The sequence below is a fragment of the Zingiber officinale genome, chromosome 2B (genome assembly GCF_018446385.1).
Source record: "Zingiber officinale cultivar Zhangliang chromosome 2B, Zo_v1.1, whole genome shotgun sequence".
In the NCBI taxonomy this organism is placed as follows: domain Eukaryota; kingdom Viridiplantae; phylum Streptophyta; class Magnoliopsida; order Zingiberales; family Zingiberaceae; genus Zingiber; species Zingiber officinale.
In genome coordinates this window covers 98823727-98847163 of record NC_055989.1, presented here as the reverse complement: position 1 = coordinate 98847163, position 23437 = coordinate 98823727, and the positions used below count along the sequence as shown (strand labels likewise).

Here is a 23437-nt window from a genome sequence, read left to right as displayed (position 1 = left end):
GATTGCTACACAGAAAATGCAATAGCCACAGAAATTGGCACCAGCAAGCTACACATATTCACTGTAATGTGCCTATCAATTTAGTAAACAATTAACCTTACTTAGTTCCAAATTCCAATAGACCAGTGCCTCGCCAATTGACAGAATTTCAGTGGAAACACAATACATTCTAAATTGATTTCACCATTTCAGAATTTCCAGCCAATTAGTAGTAAGAAACTTCCATAAACCTCAAGCATAAGCAACCCTCCCCCACACTTAAGCTATTGTCCATCTTGTTGATCAAACTCATCAAAAATTCAACCAACACTCCCAATAGAATGAAGGCAAAGCAAAGTTATCAAGAGTTTGATGAGAATGTTTCAAGAAAATTGTGGAGAAAAGGAATTGGAAAGTACGAAGGGGAATAAAATTGACAAAATCCTCAATTTCCATGCATACCAATGTTATTGTGACTTTGAAAAGAAACTAAGCAAGTTCTAGAGTTTCAATTGCTATGAGTGCATGTCACACAAGAGAAAATAATAGTGTATAGGCTTAAAGTGGACCTCACTAGGTATTTTTTATACAATCAAGCTCAATTGTTCACATTGGAATCCACCACCATTTTAACCAATGTCAAGTATGTAGAGCATTCAATCATGTCATATGACCTAAAATTGATGATCAAATTTAAGAAGCCTTTACCATCTTAAAAATATTACTAGAAAATTCCCATGGAGATTTTATTCAAAATAAAATGCTATGTACTAATCAAAAGGTAAAGTATAAAAGCAAAGTGTGGAAATAAAATGCAATTACTAACTATGAAACTAAAGAAACATGTGAAGCAAGAATTTATTAACAAAGCATGAATTAAAATGCAAAAGAAAGTGAAATTAAAACCAACTCCCCTTTAATTCCGGTGGTCGAAGAAGATTTAGCAAAAGAATCCACGTCGGAAATGGAGTATTTTTGATTCCACTCAATTTCTTTTTATTGACCATTTTTCCATTGCAAATTCTTTCTGGAGGTCTTAGGCGGTTCAGTGTAAGCATCCACTCTGGAAGCTTGTGTTCTCCTATAACATCAATCAAAGAAAACGTCTCCCACACGCATGTGGGGTAAAAAGAAGATAGGAGAATATTAGTGCGGGTAAAAATATATCAAAGAATGCATCACAACTAATTAAGTCAACAGTCGGTGCCTCAATTAAATTTTCTGAAAAATTACAAGACATACTCACCTTGTCAAGTTGATAGGTACCTGGAGTAGTGATTGTTACCTCCATTTCATCAAATAATGGCTCAAACTGTGGTTCTGGTGATGGTTCATCCTCATGTAGTGATTCTTGGGTGCTTGGCTCTATAGCACAAGTCCCTACACTTTCATCCTCTCTTCTTGGTGATTCTTGAGGTAATGCTTCCAGTAAGCATTCCCCTACACTTAAATCATCTTCAAAAACATATTCAGAACCTGATTCACTAACAACATCTTCAACAACAATATCAGTAGGATCAGAAATTTGCATAATCACATAATCATCACAAAAAGTATTAGAAAAATCATGTGAATTAATGGAAGTAGGGTCAGGCCTGACAGAATCGCTACTTTCCATCTCTCCACTGGAGTTTTGTGCTTGATTAATAGATGATGTAATTTGATCTAATTGAATCTGTATGTTCTGAATCCTTGAAAATTGTTGCTCTTGATGTTCGATCATTTGTTGCATCATCTCTCTGAGTTTCCATGCTGACTCATCCATCTGAGGTTCGTTTTGTTGAAAAGGTTGTGGGATAAAATTTGTTGAAACTTCTTGAAATCCATATGAACTCTGGTAGGTAGGATATGGCTCAACAAATGGTCCTTGTGCATTTTCATACCTGAAACATGAATTATCCACCCAATTAGCATTAAAACCATTAGAAAGTGATTCATACCTATTTTGTTGATCCAAATTTGGGTAAAATTGATACTCAGGTTGAAAACACTGATAATTCTCCATTCCACCTCCAAGATTCTGAAAATACGGATCCATGCTAAAGAAATCTCCTGTTCTTTCTAAACAACACTACAAATCAATGTTAGAAGATTCTAGAGCATAAAGTTTCAATCTCATGAAAACATGAACAGTAAAAGCAATTAATAATTCAAGAACAACCCAACATGAAAATACAAAAGAGAAATAAGCAATCAATTCAATCAACATGCTAACAAATAAAATCAATCAATACACAATCTAAAATAAACACACACTACTAGTTAGTTGTTTCCCCGGCAACGGCGCCAAAATTTGGTGTTGGCCTTTTTGCATGTCACAAGGCGCTCCAAATTAATAAAGATTGGAACCCATTTAAACTAAAGAAAATGCATGTAGTAAGGAGTCCCAAGTCGTATTTTTCCGATGACTAACTAGTAAAAGTGTGTAAATTCTAGAGTTGGTTCCAATCAAAGTATTACATCACAAGATCAAAGAATAAGATCAAATAAGGTTCATTCTCATCTAAACATGATCCATTTCCTTCTCATCAAATAAGCATCAATTAAATTCAGATTCTTAAGTATCAGCTCATCAAATAAATTAATTGAATTCCCTTCCATTCAAGTTCACAGAAATAGAGCCTTCAAGTATTTAACATTGACACTCTTAGTAGCCATAACTCAACTCAAATTCTCATCAAAGTTACAAGAACCGAAAATAACAATCCATTCTCTATCACAATCAAATTCAACACTTACTTGATCACCAAATCTTGAATTCACTCCACAATCAACAAGGTTAACAGAATTTATAATGAAACTAAACTCAAGAATTGAAACTAAACTCTAACTTGTTGAAACCAAAACATGACTTAAAAACTAGAAATAAGTTGCAAACTAAGTTAGTAACTGAACAAGATTTGGATTGCCAAAAACTCAACAAATCCAGAATGCAAGTAAGAAACTCAGAAATGAAATTGCATAAACATCAAGTAAGTAAATCGGGGCTTAAATTGCTGAAATCTAAAGAAATCAAAGTTACGAACAAGAAATCAAGAATAGAATTGCAATTGAAATTCAAACAAAATAAGATAGCAAGGAATAGAATCAGATCTGATGATCTGAGCAAATTCATGGACAATTCAAAGACAAAGTTAAGGAAACTAAAACCCTAAACATTCCTTAAACCGTATCCAAGCTCAAACTCCTCCAATCTGCTGTAACACAAACAGAAATGCCCTCGGGACCCCTATAAGCATTCAACAACAATCCAACAAGCTACCTTCTATTACCAGGGAATGCTCATAGCTCTTGGAAACCTCCATTCGAGCTCACATTCATCTAGTAATCCCATCAACCGAAGAACAGAGCTCAGGATCTGTGAAGTTGCAAACAAGATCGAATGGCCAATTCAACACAGTTTGGCTGCGGAATGGAGATCGGAAAAGGTCCAGTAGCTCTGAGAAACCTCCCTTCAGCTCTGGTGGATGCGAAGATCGCCGATTGGGAGACCTCCACAATCGGAATCGCGGCGATGAAACAAATCCCAAATCGCAATCGGGAGACCTCCCTCAAGCTCTCTGATCAACGGAAGATGGACGCCGGCAGCTCGGGTATCGCCGTCGGTGAAGAAGCCAGCTCTCAGATTTGGAATTAAGGAACGGGAACTCGGCGCCGCTAAGGAAGAAGACGATGCTACAGTGAAGAAATCGCGAACGCCCGAGCCCAGCTACTGTAGCTTCTCACGCAGGTTTTTAAACCTCCTCAGTTCAGATCCAACGGCTGAGATTCATTTGGGCTAGATCAACGGTGGAAAGTCATCCAAAATCCGATCTGAATGTACTGATGTTGATCTAGGGTCTGGATCTACTCTCCTGTAGGTCGGATCGATCAGATCATCACTGGATGGTCCAGATCAGCCCAGTCTTCAATGAACGGTCCAGATTAATCCGGCTGGATCAATGGCTGGATGAACTCAGATCTGGATCAAAACTTCTGGATCTTCATAAATGGCTCAGATCTGCTCCCCTTTAAGTTGGATCGGCCAGATCTTCAACGGATGGCTCAGATCTACTCAATCTTGGATGAACGACTTATAATGCTCCGAGGCTTGATCGACTTGATTAGCCCTTGATTTGAGCCCAAGTGTGGTCCGATTTGATCGGGTCCATGACCCTTTTGATGCCTACAAAATAAGAATCAAATATTAGCACCAAATACCATGAAAATTAGCTAATTTGTAATTAGGTCCAAAATCAAATGCAATATTGAGATATGATGCTAATGTGAGATTAAGCTATGAATAAACTAATAAAAACATGCATTATGATTCAAAATAATATAGCCAAAATCATGGTTATCAACACTCTCCATATCAACCTTCTAGGCAAGATTTGTTAACTATCCACTAGATCAAATCTATACAGAAAGTTTGACACAGGTTGCATAGGTTGGATAAGGCATTTAAGAATGAAAATCTACAATTATATACCAAAGTAGTAACATTCATTCATGACTCCAAACCTAACTTTCAACAAAATACAGGCACATATACATACTCCAGAAAAGATAAAATGTGATTAAAATGGTATAGATATGTTCAAGAATAATATATGCTTGCATGGAGTAATGGAGAGCCAATATCCAAATAGTTGAACCTAAAACTTGATGATATTTCCTAAGAAAAGAAAAAAGGTACAGCAACATAGTGTATCTACAAATTCCATTTTTGGTCATGCTCTAGTAAACCAAATTAACATAGTCGATACTTCATACCCCCATTATGTTATTGGCTGAAACCAGGGTCAAAAGTCACAACGTGATTATACTAAACAAAAAGGCTATGTTTTCCTTTTACAAATGTAATATTGCTAAGCAATAAATGGAGAGCACTTACATCTACTGATTCTCTAGGCCCAATATGATGTGAACATACACTTTCAACCTCGGCAAGAATGCACATAAACTGACCTTAGAAAGAATAACAATAGTCAAAAGACTAACATGCTGGTTCATGTCATGTAGGATTGTACTTATTTATTGTCAACCCAAGTCTCATCACCTCATTCAAATTAGTTTATTTTTGCTTGTAAATATCAGAGCCACCGATAAGTTCAGTTTGTTTTTTGCCTGTTTTCCTTGGAGTGAAGAGTGCCCGCTGGCCGCACAACTCATACCTTGCTGTAAGCTTTGTGACTGAATTAGCTAGCGGAATGATATCAAGCACTGAACCAAATCTTCGTCTGTTAAAAGACATGGTTTTGTTGAGGCTAAAAAGATAACTAATGGCATGTTTGAGTATGAGCAGTATTGCAGAATACAAAGCTCAACCATTTGAGAATCATACTATCAATATCAAAACTATGAACTCCACTTAAGTAGTTGAAGCTTAACGATGATTCTTAAATGCCATTCTCTAAAGAAAGAAGCTGATTTACCTAAGGCAGTCACCATCCAAGCCGGCAACAATAACTGTTTTCTGATCACGATCAGCAGCATTGCAGCAAAAATCGTAAAGATCCACAAAGAATTGGGCTTCATCAATCCCTATCACATCATGCTGCCAGTGCATTTAAACATGTGAGCCTTCTATGTGAAATAGAGCAAAATGCAAAACAATTTATTGGAAAGTTTAATTAGTTCACCAATCTATCATTCCTTCAAGAAAAAGAAATTTATCACCTTACAAAAGGCCACCTAGTACTAATTTTAAGTATTACCGATAACAAATTCATGTGTGTGATCATTGGATAACATAAATATACCCCTAATAAGCAATCTTATTTCTTATATACTAAATAAATATAATTGGTTGGAATGAGAAATAATATGAAGGGCACACAAATTAGACAACAAGATTATAAAGAATAATACTTGTTAATCCGAAATGAATCAACATACAAGTGTCAATCATGAAGTTATCACATTCATATTACTAAACAGAAGCTCCTCTTAGATGGGTATTGTTTGTGTGAAGCGTACAACACATCTAAGCATCATTTGAATGAGGTGATACTTAAAGGAGGAAGAATCAGAAAATAAACTAATGAACAAATTAGTTTGAGCAGTGGCAGGAAAGGAAAGCTTCTCCCATTAACGATTGAAATGCTCTGCTCCGTTGCCACTTCCACGGCCGCCGCCTCCAATTCCAAGTCCACCTCCAATTGGCTCCAACGCCTCCACAGTTCTCACGACCTCTCCGTCCCTGTCCATCACCACCTCGATCACTTCCTCTCCTCTGATCCCAGCCCCGATCCTACCACCCTGCCCGACCCTAGCCTTAACCTTCCTCTTACAGTCCTCTGCTCGGAGGCCCCCGATCTCCCTTCGCTTGTCACCGCACTCGATGAGAAGCAGAAGATCTTCGATATCGTCGGTGGCGGTCTCGCGGAGCTCTTCGTCATGGAAGGGCCGGCGGGGATCAAGGCCAAGAAGAGCGCCTGGAAGCAGCCCAACCCTAGGGCTTGTATTCCATCCGTCTCCGACAGCATCGACGGGTGCCGCGAACCCCCCACGGCCTCCCCTCCCTCCAGTGCGGACAACAGCGTGGCCGAGGCCAAGAAGAGCCGAACCAAAATGTGTTGAAAGAGGGGCACGACTAGGGGTTCGACGGACTCGGACTTGTCGGCGTGCTCGAGGACCGATGTGACTGTCATTGATACCAGCCACCCTGGTTGGAAGTCGGAGAAGGTCATCTTTAGGAACGGAAATATGTGGAAGGTGCGGGATAAGAAAGTTTGGAATTTGAACAGGAAGAAGAGAAGGTTGGGCGTCGTAGGGCAAAAACGTGTGAGGAGTGGAGAAGATTGTGTGTGGAGATCGGGAAGAGGAGATTGTGTGAGGAGAGGGAACGTGAAGAGATGTGTGATGAAGAGAGGAGAAAGACACAGTTATGCCTAGGGTTCCCGAAGACTAAGGGGAGGGAAAACACGCGCCAAAGAATTTTTCGGAGAGGGAAAGCATTAAACCTCTAAAAATATGCTTAAAAACAACGGTTTTAGAAAACCGTTGTAAATTGCGTTGTTGATTAGAAAACAATTCGCTCAACGACAACAGTTTTTACAAAACTGTTGTCTTTTGTTTTTTTTAAAGCTCAAAGACAACGATTTTGTTAAAAATCGTTGTCTTTTATCAAATTAACAACAGTTTCTTCAAAAACCGTTGTCTTTATAGTGTTGTCTTTTAACATATTTGTTGTAGTGCGTGCGCTGGTTCCGAGGGACGAGAAGTCGGAGCAGAAGATTGCTCGAGGAGAAAGAGACGCAGCTAGCGAGAAGGTTGGCACGGGAGAGAGCCGACGGGCTCGGTGCGACCGAGGAACGAAGACTGTGGATGAGTACGCTGGTGGATGAGAAGGAATCATGCGGTGATTCCGAGGGACGAGGAGACGGAGCGGAAGCCTACTCGAGCAGACCGGAACTTGGGTTCGGGTGAGCCCTTTTCCGGATGGTAGAGATCACCTAAGCAAGTGGATCCGGAGTTGAAGACCTGGACCAAGGCGAACTGAACCGGAGCAGTGGTCCCCTGATGAAAAAGTCAACACTGGTTGACTTTAGGGTCCGGGGCTCCCGGAGCTGACCGGGGCGCCCGGAACGTATCGGGCGCCCGGACCTTGAAGTTTGACCAGAATGAGTCTTTCGCTATTTGGGCGTTGGGGAATAAAGTTTTATCCCCCCAAGACGCCCGGAACCCTTCGGGGCACCCTGACCAAGGCTATAAATATAGCCTTGGTCCAGAAGCTTTTTAACGAACTCAGAGATTCACTTCCAACGCTTGTGTGCTGTAATTTAGAGTTAAGCTTCTGTTTTCTGTGTTTCAACATTGTAAGAGGTTTCTCCGTTTGAAGGAGTATTTACTGCTTCAACCTCCTTGGATTAACAACCACATTGGTTGTAACCAAGTAAATACTTGTGCCTCTTCTTTTAATGTTCTATTTACTTTCTGCTTATTATTTATACAAGTATTAGTTTAAGAGTTCAAGAAGGGTTGGTTTTGTTTTTGTGTTTGCAGACTATCCAACCCCCCCCCCCCCTTCTAGCCGGCCGCCAACGGTCTAACAAGTGGTATCAGAGCCGAGTATGCCTCAGGAGGACCAACCGCCAACTGATGCAACAAAATGATGACCGGAGCTAGCGAATACCAACAGTATTCGAGGGGGAGTTTTTTTTATGGAAGAAACAAATGAAGGTATATCTAAACACTGATCTTGGTATTTCTTTAATAATGGAATATGGTTATGAATCACCAAAGGCAACGAATGGAGAAGAACTCAAGTATCATCACTGGTTCAATGAGCAACATGACGGGTCTATGGCAAATGCTCGACCAGAATTTCACCTTCTAAGCGTAATACCAGATGAAGATCTCGACAGAATCGGAGAATACAAAAACACAAAAGAACTTTGGGAAAAGTTCTTGAAGATTCATAAAGAATCAGAAGAAGTCGAATCCGAGATCGAGGAAATTGCCGAAACAACAATCATAGCGAAAGACCCACCTACAGATGAAGAAAGCTCATCCGAGATGAGCATCGAGAAAGGGAGAGAATCTTCAGAAGAAAGCAATTCAATAGGGGGAGAAACAACGGCCGACAAGGTAAGTCAGGTATGGTTTCCACCTCCTAACCAGTTGATTTATTCTATCAATACGTTGCTGCAAGATTTTTACAAATTAGGAATATTGCCGAAAGACTTTTGTGAATTACAAAGTGTTGGGTTGCAAGGTTGCAAACATAGCCCCACATTGAAAACACATGGGAAAGATCATGGGTTTATAAGAGAAAAGATATCTCCATTGGAATGAGGCCTTTTGGGGAGAGCCCAAGAGCTAAGTCATGAGGGTCTAGGCCCAAAGTGGACAATATCATGCTATTGTGGAGATATCTAAATTTTTTTCGATCCTACAATTAGTATCAGAGCCCGGGCTACCAGAAGGTTTAACCGTCGACTATGCACAAGAGCTATGGTCTGATTGAGCCATGTGGGTACAATATTGACCTTGAACAAAGGAAGTGGGGGCTCCTATGTTCAGATCAAGAGGACTAGACACCAGGCAGGAAGTCCTAGTAGGTCGGGTGGACCAAGGGGCAGGAAGACCTGGTGGGTTGAGGATCGGACGTGGGAAGCCTGTGGTCCTTTGTTTGAGTGGGGGATTGTTGGGTTGCAAGGTTGCAAACATAGTCCCACATTGAAAACACATGGAAAAGATCATGGGTTTATAAGAGAAAATATATCTCCATTGGTATGAGGCCTTTTGGGTAGAGCCCAAGAGCAAAACCATGAGGGTTTAGGCCCAAAGTGGACAATATCATGTCATTGTGGAGATATCTAAATTCTTTTCGATCCTACATCTAGTTCACATAATAATTTATCTAATTTAAGTTTATTTAAATTCCTCAAAATTTTGTAGGTATCTACTATAGGTGCCTACAGTGTGTTTCGGGGAAATGAATTCAGGGCATACCTTATTATATCCCTGTTCTCCAGTTGGTGGTTGATTAGGTGGAGTCCATTCAAAATATCTTTGATTTTTGCGTGTAGTTGAGTTGCTATTTTCCATCCTATATTTTAATATTAAATAAACTATTTAACATCAAATCTCTTTTGGTTACCGTTGCATCGCTTGTGCCTTTGTGCAGCTCGATCAAATTTTTCCAAAGTTCTTTTGCATTCTTGAATAATCCAACTCGGTTGAGTTCTTCCCTCATCAGTCGACATTGAAGCGTGTTTACTGCTTTGTTATCAATTTATGCTTTTTTTCTTCATTTCTGTGTTCCAATTCTTCGGGTTAAGGGGTATTTTTGTTCCTTCATCAATTGGCTCCTTATACCCTTGTAGAATAGAAAACCATTGGTCAATTTTGATTTTCAGATAGACCTCCATCCCTTTATTCCAGTAGGAGAAGTCATCTCCATTGTATAGTGGTGGACGAGTGGTGCTGTAGCCCTCACTTTACTCCATTTAAAAAGGATTCTTGCACAAACAAAAAAAACTAGAAACAAGTACCAAGACTTAGTCTTGGATTAATAGTGAGAAAAAAAACTAGAATAAAACTAGAGTGGTGTTCCATCGTTTTCGAGCAATTCAAGAAAATTATAGTGAAAAATTTATCTGAAAAGGCAACAATGCCAGTTCAGTTTGATTCAAAAATCTCAAAAGTAAAAAAAAGTAAAGACAGGTAGAACAGAAAAAAAAGCCCCCTTCTTGATTGGTGGTTACACGAATTCAGATCTAACAGGACTCTGATACCATTTGTTAAGATCGTTACGCACATGAGAAGGGGGGTGAATTACGTGGTTTTAAAATCTTTTCTTTTTAACGTTTTGAAAATGGGTATGCAGCAAAAAAGACGAAAAGAGATAAAGAAGGAAAACATGAACATAAATAATTTTACTTGGTTTGGAGCCTTCGGCGACTTCTACTCCAAGACCCAAGTCCCTCGGACCTATGATGGATAATCCAGTAAAGCTTTTTTTGGAACTGTCGGAAGAGGGAATCAAGTACAAATAAAAGAATAAGAAAGTGTAACAATCCTATACTTTCCTTTTGCAGATATGTAAAGTAAGTACAAAATTAAAACCAGTTATCAACACGAAGATGTCGAAGTTGTAACGACTCAACCCATTTGGCGGCCCATTTGGTGGCCCATTTGGTGACCCTCGGGTCATCGACCGTCGGCCGTGTCGTTACTCATTAGGACTTTCCACCCCTGGCAGTGGATTTTTGCCTCCCCCAGGATTCGAACTCTAAACCTCCAGGCTTAAGTATTAGAGTTTATGAATCCTGATAACCAAGTATAACCGACGGTCGACGACCCGAGGGTCGCCAAATGGGCCAAGAGGGTCGGGTCGTTACAGAAGTGAGAGCTCTCATGTGTCAGTGATTGTCTGTCTACAATAGTCGGGCATGGCAGTGTTGTAGAAGAATAGTAGCACGAAGTTGGAGTAGTCAAAATGTTAGACGAACGTGTAGAAGCTTGTAGAAGATTTGATTAAGAAGAACTGGTTGAAGCTCTCTTTTATAGAGCGTTGAAGGCGTCTTCCATCCGCTAAGTTCTATCCTAAGAAAATAGCTTCTTATCGTCACCGAGGTCTTATGCGTTATCTGACCGAAGGCGCCTTCAAAGCCCTTCGAGGTACCTTCAGTGTCCAGCTTCAAGGCGCCTTCCTTCGCATGGAAGGCACCTCCGCGCCCTTCTACGCAGGCCTTCGACCAAGCCTCCGAGGCGCCTTCAACAGCACCGAAGACACCTTGAATACTATTCATTAGGGTTCATTTTGCTTTCTAACTCCTGCAAAAATATGTTAGTCCAACAGAGAAATATCTAACCTGCAATTTAAGTTAGTACAATAATAAGGTAGCAGTAATAATTAGTTTCTGTCTTTTTAAGACCAAGAACTAGTCATGGTCTCAATGTAGATTTTAAAATGAACCTAAACTGGGCATGCATCTAAAGTCCTCAATTGAGACTCGTCATCATTGAAACTCTCTTCTCCAATGACTTACCTTACTTACCATGTAGAATCGCTTGTCTCCCTTATGGTTCACCAGGTCTTCCTACCAGTTGTCAGGTCCTTAGACCCAACTGGACTTTGGCCAACTTTCAGGTCTCATGGACCCAACCGGACTTCCTGTCAAATATCGAGTCACTCCTTGACCTATCTGGACTTCTACACTAGCTATCAGGTCCTCCAGATCTAGCTGGATTTTAGCTTGGTATTAGACCAGTTAAGTCCTGCATACTTAGTAGAAAGGTTAGATTACAACACATCTAACTTTAATTTATTTGTCATTCATAAAAACTTAGGTTTGATCATTGATGTCAACTGCACCAATAGTTAATACCTGTCTAAAATTGCACATCAATCAACTGATACATGCCTATTAGTTGACTGATAATGAATAATTGATTGCACCAATCAATTATCAAAGTTTTTGTGCTCTTCGAACTTTAACCAATTGACTACATCAATTGACTCAAAATATTTCTGACCAATCACAAACTTAAGGGTTTAAAGTAACATTCTATTGTTATGTTCCTAGCAATCAACTGATGTCAAAATCACAAACTAGTTTGTGGTTTAGTCGTATTAATCGACTACTCATCCCATGTAATTAACTGACCAAAATCCTTAAACAAATTTATAGTTTAACTACATTAGTCGACTTCAATGTGCCTGATAATAAACTGATGTCAAAACCACAAGCGCATTCATGGTTTGACTCCATTAGTCAATCACTGTGAACCTAGAAGTTCACTAATTCTGGAATCACAAATAGATTCATGGTTTGACTCTAGTTGATTGTTGTGTATCTATCAGTCGGCTAATGTTAACACCTGAACTTGTTCTATGGTTTCTTCGTTCCAATCAACTAATATTGCCATATCAATTGATTGCACATGTTGTTGGACCCCTCTAACTATCCAAGCTCATGACTTCTTCTCCTTTGTTCAACAATTGACTGATAAACATATATCAATCGACTCCTACACTATTTCTCATATATTCTAACAAATGAGACACGCCTGACTTCTCTTATCCTCATCCCACATGTACCTTCTTTCATACCTTGTGCTAAAGAAACCTTTTATTTCCTAGATTTGTCATTCTTGGAGCATCTCATCTCAAAGCATCATATCCTAGCATTTGATCACCTAACCTATTAGAGCTTTCTTTTTGCCAAAAATCTAACCTCCAATTTTCATGACTTTCATATAGTCACTAGACTTGCTATTGTCAAGAATCCAGTCTCCAACCTTCTTGAACTACATCATTTAGTTCAAGTTGATTACTCTTGCACATTTGACAATCATGTGAGACTACATAATTTATCTTAATTTAAATACTACCTTATATATATATATATATATATATATATATATATATATATATATATATATATATATATATATATATATATATATATATATATATTGTAATTGAGTATCTAGATCTTACGAACCAACTAATTTTGAGATGGATGGTCTGACCCCATTTTCCACCCATCAAGTAAATAGGGAAATGCTCGCGATTGTCTAGAGCGACCAGTTTCCTAGGTTTATCATCCCACTGGAGGAAAATATCATATAGTGTCTCATAGTTAAGATTCGAACCATAGATGCTTGATTAAACACTAGAGTGTCTTACCACTGCATCAAAGCCTGGGGGTACAAAATAAATACATAATCAATGATGTGGATAACTTGTAAAATATCGGAAATAGGCGAATATTAATAAGGGAATTTTCTGAAATTTTTGGGAATTTTTCGGAGTTCATACGGACGAGTTAACGGGGATAAAAAAAAACCGGGCCCGGGAAAGCCTGTTTAGGCTATCCCATTTAAGTGAGGAGAAGTTTATATATTTAATTCTTTTTTTTCCTTTTCCTTTTATTTTCCTCATCCGCCGAACCCGTGCCCGTTCCTTTTTTCTTCTCCGCACGCCCAATGCCGAAGCCCTAACCGGCGACGCACGCGGCGGTTGCTTCCCCTACCTCGTGATTTAGGCTTCCGAACCAAGGGAAGTCGACACTTCCTTTCTCCCTCTCCGCAGCCGAGTGACACCGTTTGTGCCCTAGATCCACCGACGGATGCAACTCACAGAGCCGACGCTGCTCTCTTCTTCTTCTTCCCGAGATACCGCCGGCAATAGGAGCCCTAGCGTCGACCTTCTGCCCGCGACGCCGGTCTCTCCTCTGTGCCCTAGCCTTCCTTCTGCCACAGCCGCCACAGGGAGCAGTGACGCCGCCTTTCCTCTTCTTCCTGCCCAAGCGCCGGTGACGTGCGAGCATAACCGAGCAAAGCCTTCACATTTCTCTAGCGCCATCCTCCTTCCCTCTGTGCTGCCGAGCTGACTCTCACAGCCTACTTTCGTGCCCTAGTTGGGTGTACTGCCGCCGCTGCTCCTCTACACAGTGCCGCCGTCGTTCGCTCTATTGCCGGCCAGCCGAACCCTAGATCGTTGCTTGCTCACCTGGGCCCTAGTTCCCTACTACTGAAGCTTCTAACCCGTGCCCTAGCAGTGAAGTCACTTGTTCTAATTCCAGTAGCAACCATCTCTTGTAGTTGGATCATGTGCTAATTGTTTTTGGTTTCCGGCAACAAGGTTTTCAGCTGTGTCAATTGGAAATTCTTCAACCTTGGATTTAAAAGTGATACATCCAGATTTAGGTGAGTTTAGAGGTCATTCCATTCTACATTGAATTTCATTAATAGTAATGGATAGTACCAGTTGATTAATTGATATTAGATTGATAAATGTATTTGTTGTATTCCATTTGGATAAGTTAATTGGTGATCCAATTGAGGTTTATAAATTGGGTTTGTATTTAAGTTAGATTTCAGGGATTCGATTTAGCTAATTAATTTGTATATAATTAGCTAAACATGTATGTCGTATTGATACAGGACTTTGACGCGAGACGAGTATCTCAGAGTCAGAATTTGGACCTTTCTTTTGTCGGAGGCGGGTACTTTTGACTTATTATCTTTGATATGCATAGTAGTGAAATTAATAAGTTGCATTAATTATGTTCCTCATTTGTTTCGGTTAATCACTACCCGATTACCTGTTACCTGCTTGATTGATTGTTTGTTTTGCATTTCGTGTTGTTATGTACCTGATTACACATGCTCATAGGGGTAGTGATATAACCATGTTTCACCATGTTCAGGACCTAGGTTTGATACCTTATTTGAACAGTGTACTTTGATATGATTTGTTCACTATGGTGCACATCATTATATGTCCATAGATTGGTTTAGTATATTACCATGCTTAGTGTTATGCACCATTCGCATGATTGCATGTTGTGTGATAGATTGCTCCATTATTGTCGAGCACATCGTCAGTTTCATCACTGTTCGGTGCTCCGTTGTTGACGCTCATGGGTAGCGTGATGCAGCGTGGTAGCACGTCAGTTTGCTCTTCCGGTGCTCCGTTGTTCCGCTCATGGGTAGTGTGACGCAGCGTGTAGCACGTTAGGGACCCCTCCCCGTCATTGTGTACCGGGAGATGAGAGCATTGCGCTCCCCCATTTATGATTTGGGGTAGGAGTATGTGTATACTCCGACAACATCCCGTCCACTCGGTCACTCATCAGGAGTAGTGATGCAGAGTGCACGGTCGTCACAGCCCTACCCACTTGGTCCCACATCTGTTGTGAGTTGGCTGACTGGCGTCAGGGGTGACCATGACATTGGCATCATATGCATGATGCATTTATTGCTTGTGTTTGTGTTTGCTGCATTTATATGCTACATATTGTTTTGATACCTATGTTTGACATGCATACAGGTCTTCTATACCTTTCGGACTGTTTGTCCTTATATCCAGGTCCTGGTTAGTACAGTTTCTCTCCTGTTTACTTCGGTTTGCATTTACCTTTATTTTTATCAGGAAACCGTACGCATGATTAGTGCTAGGTGTTATTTCCTTACTTTGCATATCAGTTGTACCTGCTGAGTGTTGGACTCACCCCGCCTCCATTGTTGTCATTTTCAGGTTGATGCTGTCACGAGAGAGTTCCAGTTGCTAGTCCCCTGCAGACCACCAGCTATAGTTATCTTTGGTTTTGTTTATGCTTCTCATTTGACTATGTTTTAGACTTGGTTGATTTGATACTTGGATATTGTATGGTTTGTACCTGTCGATGGATTCTTATCGTTTGATGGATTTATTTGGTATGATTTGGATTTATTCTACTACATGCCTGCCTGGATGGCAGAAGAGGTGAGTTCTTCGGATTTGAGTTTTACGAGTGTAGTTGAGTAGGGTTGATTTCGAGTCCTCTTATTACTGCGTGGTTGTCTCAGCCAGAGGCTGAAATTTATATTAACTGCGTGTGATGATTATGTATATGTTTGTTTTATTTCTGTTATTTTTCCAGCCGCATGTGGCTGAGGTATATGGGATGTAGAAAAGTTTCATATTGTCCACCGTACAGGGGAGATGCTGCCGAAATTTCTTCGGACAGGGACTCCTCTGGGGCGTGACAATTTAGTGGTATCAGAGCTTAAGTTTTACGATCGTTGTTTTCGTATTTTGGATATTTGGGATAACCTGATACCAATTTATTTGGTATCAGAGCGCCAAAGTTTAGCGATACTTGTTTGGTTTCTGTGTGTTGGATTTTGTGATTTATCTGATACCAATTTATTGGTATCAGAGCAGGGTGTGATACCTGGTTTTAGTATTCTGGATATATTGTGCTAGCCCAAGTTTACGAGTCAAACTGGGTAGTTATTTTTGGTTGTACGGAATTTTCCATTACGTATATGTTTTGGACTTTCGTTTCGGATTTTATTATGGATTTCCGATGATTTTCTCGTATGGAATTCCGAGGTCAATTTGGGGACTAGACAGCGACGGAACATCTCTAGACAGCAATTAGGTATGAAATTATTTTAGTAATTGTTGACACATGTAGTAATATCTGTATTATAATTTAACAGATATGAGGCGATCTACACGTATTGCTGCGAGACGTGGTGCTGGACGACCACGTGCGAGGACCGCGGGATCTCTGGATACACCAGAGATGCCTTCTGTAGATGAGCCGGTCAGCCAGGGACAGACTCAGCCTACTGTGGGTGCGTCGGGCTCTCAGACCCTGACGGCTCCTTTAGAGGTACCTACCTCAGCTGCACCGACAGTATCCACTCCTATAGTATTTCCGGTGCCACCAGGGGTACCATTGGCGTACCCGACACCTGATCCAGTGCAGCCTACGGCGTACCCGGCACCACCGCCACCTGGACCCACCGTGTATCCTGCACCAGCTGCACCTGTGCCCCCAGTACATACAGTGTACCCAGCAGCACCTGCATTAGGGATACCGGCTACTCCACATCCGGTACCATTGCCTACCGTACATCCAGCCGTGGCCACCTATGTTCACCCTACAGTGCCACCGACGGCATATGCTCCAGTTTACCCAGCAGCACCGGGAGTACCTCCTCCAGTTTATGCACCAGTACCACCTATAGCACCAGCTCCAGTGTTTCCGCCAGTCCCGACAGCCGTTCCGACACATCTCACTGACATTTTTGTGGCACGAGCCAGGATTCCAGTATTGGCAGAGTCGATTTACACTCTTCCGAGGAGACCATTATCCGAGTGTGGCCCTGTCTTGGATTGAGACTATGGAGCGGACTTTCTTCTATATGGCTTGCTCCGAGTGGGAGAAGGCAGAGCTGGCTGCTTTTCATTTACGGGACGCGGCTGACACCTGGTGGATTACTCAGCGTTCCATCATTGGTGAGCAGAACATCACCTGGGCCAGATTCAGAGAGGCTTTCGAGAGCCGTTTCTTTCCACGAGCTTATCGGATTTGCGACAGAACAATCGATCGGTGACAGAGTATAGTACAGAGTTTGACAGATTGGCCAGATTTTGTCCAGAGCTAGTTGCTGAGGACAGTTCACGTATGCAGCAGTTCATTCAGGCGCTGGATGGACATTTGCAACTAAGACTTGTCGGTCTTGGTATCACATCTTATGCGGAGATGTTGGACAGAGCCCTCATTATTGAGTCAGCTCAGCAGAGAGTTTTTCCGAATAGGAAAAGGAAGCAGCCGAGTCAGACATCTGGACAGATCTAGCAGCCTCAGGCTACACCACAGCAGAGCAGGCATAGTCGGTCAGATCAGGGTACTTCTGGGGTATCTCATAGACCTCAGAAATCAGGGCAGTCTTCTGTAGGACGTTTCCGGTCTCCACAGCAGAACCGGAAACAACCCGCCAGCGACATTCGGTGTTTCAGATGTGGGTCCCGAGATCACATCACCACAGCCTGTACTATGGGATAGCCAGTTTGCTTTTATTGCAAACTACCTGGGCACCAGAGTCGAGATTGCCAGCTGAAGACTCAGCATACTGCTCCCGGAGTTACTGCTCAAGGAGGACAGCACAGTCAGTCAGGGTCTCGACGAGGAGGGTGGAGATTCTAGCCCTCACATCATCAGCAGGGGACAGCTTCACCTGCAGCAGCATTTGGCATGCATGGACAGGAGTACTCCAGTGCTTCCATAGCACCCCAGAGTTCTGTTCCGGGACCTTATTATCCGATGCATGGGCAGTATCAGATGCAGCCTCAGCCTTTAGTCCAGTACCAGACTCAGTCCCAGCCATCAGCACAGTATCAGTCGCCGCCTTCTCAGTCTTCTCTGGCACATTATCCAGCAGCGCCTCAGTGGCAGGCTTCTACCCAGCCGCAGCAGCCGCTGGCAGCGTTACCACCTCCTCCTCCGCCAGAGACTGGACGTGTTCATGCAATTACCAGAGAGGATACGCAGCGAGCCAACGGATCCATTTTCCGCGGTATGATTTCCATTTATGCATTTACCGCTGATATATTGATTGATACTGGTAGCTCGCATTCTTTTATATCCCGTACCTTTATGCGCGAGATTGGTAGATTACCTACTTTTAGACTGCAGCGATTGACCGTCTCCCTACCGTCCGGTGATACTTTAGACGTCACCCAGGAGGTCAGAGGTTGCCCGTTAGACTTTAGCAACATGATACTTATGGTAGATCTACTAGTATTGGAGATGGTCGAGTTTGATATCATAATTGGCATGGATTGGCTGTCAGTATATCATGCTACCGTTGATTGCCAGACGAGGGTGGTCACCTTCCAGCCTCCGAACCAACCCTCGTGGAGTTTCACTGGCATTAGAGACGACGGCATCTCGATTATTTTAGCGATTCAGGCGCAGAAGCTGCTGTCTCACGGCTGTCATGGTTTTCTATTATCTCTGATTAGTACTGAGGACAGCAGTAGTTCGCAGCTCTCCGACGTTCCTATAGTCCGGGAGTACCCAGATGTATTTCCAGAGGAGCTGCCAGGTTTGCCTCCCAGAAGGCAAGTGGAGTTCGCTATTGAGCTGATTCCGGGGACCGCACCGGCATTGAAAGCTCCTTATCGTATGGCACCAAAAGAGTTGAACGAGCTGAAGGTTCAACTCCAGGAGCTTTTGGATAGGGGATTTATTCGCCCTAGTGTTTCACCATGGGGTTCTCCAGTTCTGTTTGTCAAGAAAAAAGATAGTACTATAAGGTTATGTATTGACTACAGACAGTTGAATGCAGTTACCGTCAGAAATAAATATCCTTTACCACGGATCGAGGATTTGTTTAATCAGCTCAGAGGTACATCAGTGTATTCTAAGATTGATCTGCGATCTGGATATCATCAGTTGAGAGTCAGAGATTCTGATATCTAGAAGACAGCATTCCGTACCAGATACGGACATTATGAGTTTTTGGTAATGTCATTTGGGCTTACCAATGCTCCAGCGGTGTTTATAGATTTGATGAACCGGATCTTTCTGGAGTATTTGTATCAGTTTGTTATCATCTTCATTGATGACATATTGGTCTACTCTCGTTCCGAGGAGGAGCACGCACAGCATCTTCGCACAGTTTTGGAGATTCTTCGACGACATCAGCTGTACGCGAAGTTCAGCAAGTGTGCGTTCTAGCTATCCTCAGTCGGTTTTCTTGGACATGTGGTCTCGAGTAGAGGTATTTCAGTTGATCCTCAGAAGAGCGAGGCTATCACCAGTTGGGAGCAGCCGAAGTCAGTTCAGGAGATCCGCAGTTTTCTAGGACTAGCAGGATATTACCGACGTTTTGTCGAGGGTTTCTCGCGTATTGCTATGCCGCTGACACGCCTTACCAGGAAAGGCGTGAAGTTCATGTGGTCCAAGGATAGCTACCACCCGGGGAAAGCTAATGTGGTTGCCGATGCACTCAGCAGGAAGTCTAGAGGGACTTTGGCTTGCCACCGGACTTTAGTCACGGACTTGATTCAGAGTTTTTCTGAGTTAGACCTTGAGGAGCAGGGATCTACAGAGCAGGGTATTCTTGTTACTATGGTTGCTCAGTCGTCGATCAGGACGAAGATCCGAGAGGCACAGGTTGGTGATCAGCATTTGCAGTTCATTAGCAGTTAGATAGCTTCCGGGCAGCAGACCGAGTTTACACGAGACGAGGAGGGTATTATATACTTCCGAGGCAGATTATGCGTACCTCAGTCTCATCCGGTCTTACAGGAGCTACTCCAGGAGGCACACCGCTCTCGATTTACGATCCATCCAGGCGGGACCCGTATGTATCGAGACTTGAGGCGTTCCTATTGGTGGAACGGTATGAAGAAAGACATCGCGGATTTTGTAGCTAGATGTCTTGTCTGTCAGCAGGTGAAGGCTGAGCATCAGAGACCTGCCGGGTTACTTCAGCGGATTCCTATTCCTGAGTGGAAGTGGGATCACATTGCCATAGATTTTGTGGTAGGGTTGCCGAGGACACGACGAGGTCATGACGCGATTTGGGTAATCGTTGATCAATTAACCAAATCCGCGCACTTCTTAGCGATCCGGAGGACTGATCCTTTGGATCGATTGGCAGATCTGTATTGTCGGGAGATTATCAGACTACATGGTGTTCCGTTGAGTATCATTTCGGATAGAGATCCACGGTTCACGTCTCGTTTCTGGCAGAGTCTGCAGCAGGCCTTGGGCACACAGCTCCGTTTTAGTACAGCTTTCCATCTATAGACAGATGGACAGTCAGAGCGGACCATTCAGACTTTAGAGGATCTGCTGAGGTCATGTGTTATGGATTTCGGAGGCAGTTGGGAGGACCATCTACCGTTAGTAGAGTTTTCTTACAACAACAGCTTCCATTCGGCTATCCAGATGGCACCGTTTGAGGCGTTGTATGGTAGACCTTGTCGGACACCCGTCCTCTGGGATGAGGTTGGAGAGGCCCAGTTGTTGGGACCTCATAGAGTTCAGCAGGATGTAGAGTTGGTCCGTACTATCAGACAGAGGATGTCAGAGGCGCAGGACCGCCAGAAGAGTTATGCTGATCGGAGACGCAGACCACTAGAGTTCTCTGTTGGCGACCATGTATTTCTACGAGTTTCACCCACTAAAGGGGTGAAGAGATTTGGCCTCAGAGGTAAGTTAGCTCCGCGGTATATTGGCCCTTTGGAGATCTTGGAGAGGATCGGAGTGGTAGCTTACCGACTGGCACTACCACCATCCTTGTCAGGCGTTCACGATGTATTTCACGTGTCGATGCTGAGGAGATATGTGTCTGACCCGACGCATGTGTTGGCAGATATTCCAGTTCCAGTTCAGCCTGACATTACATATGAGGAGGTTCTGGTACGGATACTCGACCGGAAAGAGCGTCAGTTGCGGAACTGTTGGGTTTTTCGGGCCGGGAAAACCGCTTTTCGCGTCGCGGAAACCCCGAATCACCCATGTCATTGGATCAGTGCGAAGAAAACTTTCGAAAATACAAGTACGAGTTTCAAACTATGATCTACAGTAGATCTACAAAGGAAAAATATTTTATACCTTCGATGCGTGCCCTCGCAAATCCCGCAAGTCCAAGGTACGCCGGATCTCGAAGTTGTCAACGTAGACAACTCTCTAGTGATATCCACACGAACAAGAAGTGTTCTCTAACACTCAAGGATGGAGAAGAGAGCACCACAAGTGTGCTAGCACTTCTTGGGCTCTCGGGTAGGATTTAAAAGAGAGAAAAGAGAGAAAGCAAAAAGGAATCTTATACACTCACTAGTAGTATCCTCCTTTGTTACCTTCACTTTCCCTTATTCTCTTGGAACACAACTCACACACCTTCTCCCTTGCTTGAAACCCACGACCAAGATAAGAGAAGGAGCAAGAAGAGAGCTTAGGAGGAGGAAGATCACTTGAATGAGAGTTACACTTGCAAAAATGAAACTCTTTTTTCATCTAATTAAGTGGTTTGTAACCTCCATGGGATACCAAGAGTCACAACTCTTGGTAACTCCCATGAGGTGGCACTTCACTTAAGTAACCATGATGATGTGGAGCATCATCATTGGTCCACTTAATGCCAACTCACCAATGAGGTGGCATAAAGTCAAGTCAAACTTGACTCTTCATCTTCCTCTCAAGTCAAGTCAAACTTGACTTAATCTCTCTCATGGTTGATCTAATCCAACCATTTAATTCAAGCCAATTTAATATAATGAATATAATTCATTTAATTAAATTGATTCAATGAGTCATAATCTAAATTAGACTCATTGAATACATGAATCAACTTGAGTCCAACTCAATTAGCCCAATTAGGATTACTCTTAATCCAATTTGATTCATCAAATGAATCTAATCCTCTTGGTTCATTATATGAACCTAATCTCCATCCACTTGTTCTTTGTGTGTGACCCAATAGGTTCTTGTAACGTTAGCAATGCCCCTAAACTCATTTAGAAACATAAGTAATGAGCGGTATCTAGCAATACATCATTACTACCCAAGTTACAAGAATGTTGAGATCCAACATCACCTTATGACTACTAATTGTGACTCCTCACAATATATGATAAGTGTCCTTCTATCCTAGACATCTAGATTGATCAATGTGAGACATAGACCGTGTCATCCTCTAATCAATCTAAATCTTGAACTCCAAGTAGACTCACTCAATCAAATGAGCTCAATATCTCATATTGACTCATTTGGGCATGGTCATGCACTTCGTGGTCTCACTCTATCAAGAATACCGATGTCTCTCCCGTCATATAGGAGGGATAGATCCCATCTACATCACTCACATCCCTCCGCATAATTTGTTACATACCCAGTAATCGCCTTTATAGTCCACCCAGTTACGGGTGACGTTTGACGAAACCAAAGTACATAACTCCTTATGTAGGGAACCATGGTGACTTCAGGTCTAAGGACTAGTAGTCATACTAATAGCCACATGAGAAAGTATATGACACTCATATAACGATCCATGATACTTTCTCATGGCGGGTCATTCAGTATACATTCTCCAATGCATACCCATGTGTCAACTTGATATCTCTATATCCATGACTTGTGAGATCAAGTCATCGAGTTGACCTACATGCTAGTCTTATTGCATTAACATTGTCCCTAAATGTTAATACTCGACTAGGAATGATTAAGAGTAGTGTTCCCTATATCATCTCACTATCGGTTCAACTAACCTATTGATATAGGTGAGAACCTTCTACTCAAGGACGTTATTATACTTAGTTTATTTGGTACCAATACAAGTAAGTATAATAACCAAAAACTAAATGCCTTTATTTATATAGAATATGATACAACAAGTCCAAAATACAATCATCAAATGATTGACTCTAGGGCTCTAGCTAACAATCTCCCACTAGCACCAGTGGCAATCAGTGTAGGCTCTAAGCCCCAATGACCTAGTGTGACCATCATGCTTTCTCTGTGCCAAATCCTTGGTCAAGGGATCTGCGATGTTAGCCTCTGTAGGTACTCTGCAAATCTTCACATCTCCTCTCTCGATGATCTCTCGAATGAGATGGAAGCGCCGTAGTATGTGTTTGGTCCGCTGGTGTGAGCGAGGTTCCTTCGCCTGTGCTATAGATCCATTGTTGTCACAATAGAGCTCAATAGGGTCAGCAATGCTAGGA

The 23437-nt window shown here is 42.2% G+C and overlaps 1 long non-coding RNA gene across 1 annotated transcript; it reads left to right on the top strand.

The window, feature by feature from the left end:
- Positions 1-13372: 13372 nt before the first annotated feature.
- Positions 13373-14423, top strand: LOC122049329. The gene is made up of 3 exons (XR_006130929.1): positions 13373-13978; positions 14063-14127; positions 14365-14423. It is a non-coding gene; the product is annotated as an uncharacterized LOC122049329 (long non-coding RNA).
- Positions 14424-23437: the final 9014 nt, after the last annotated feature.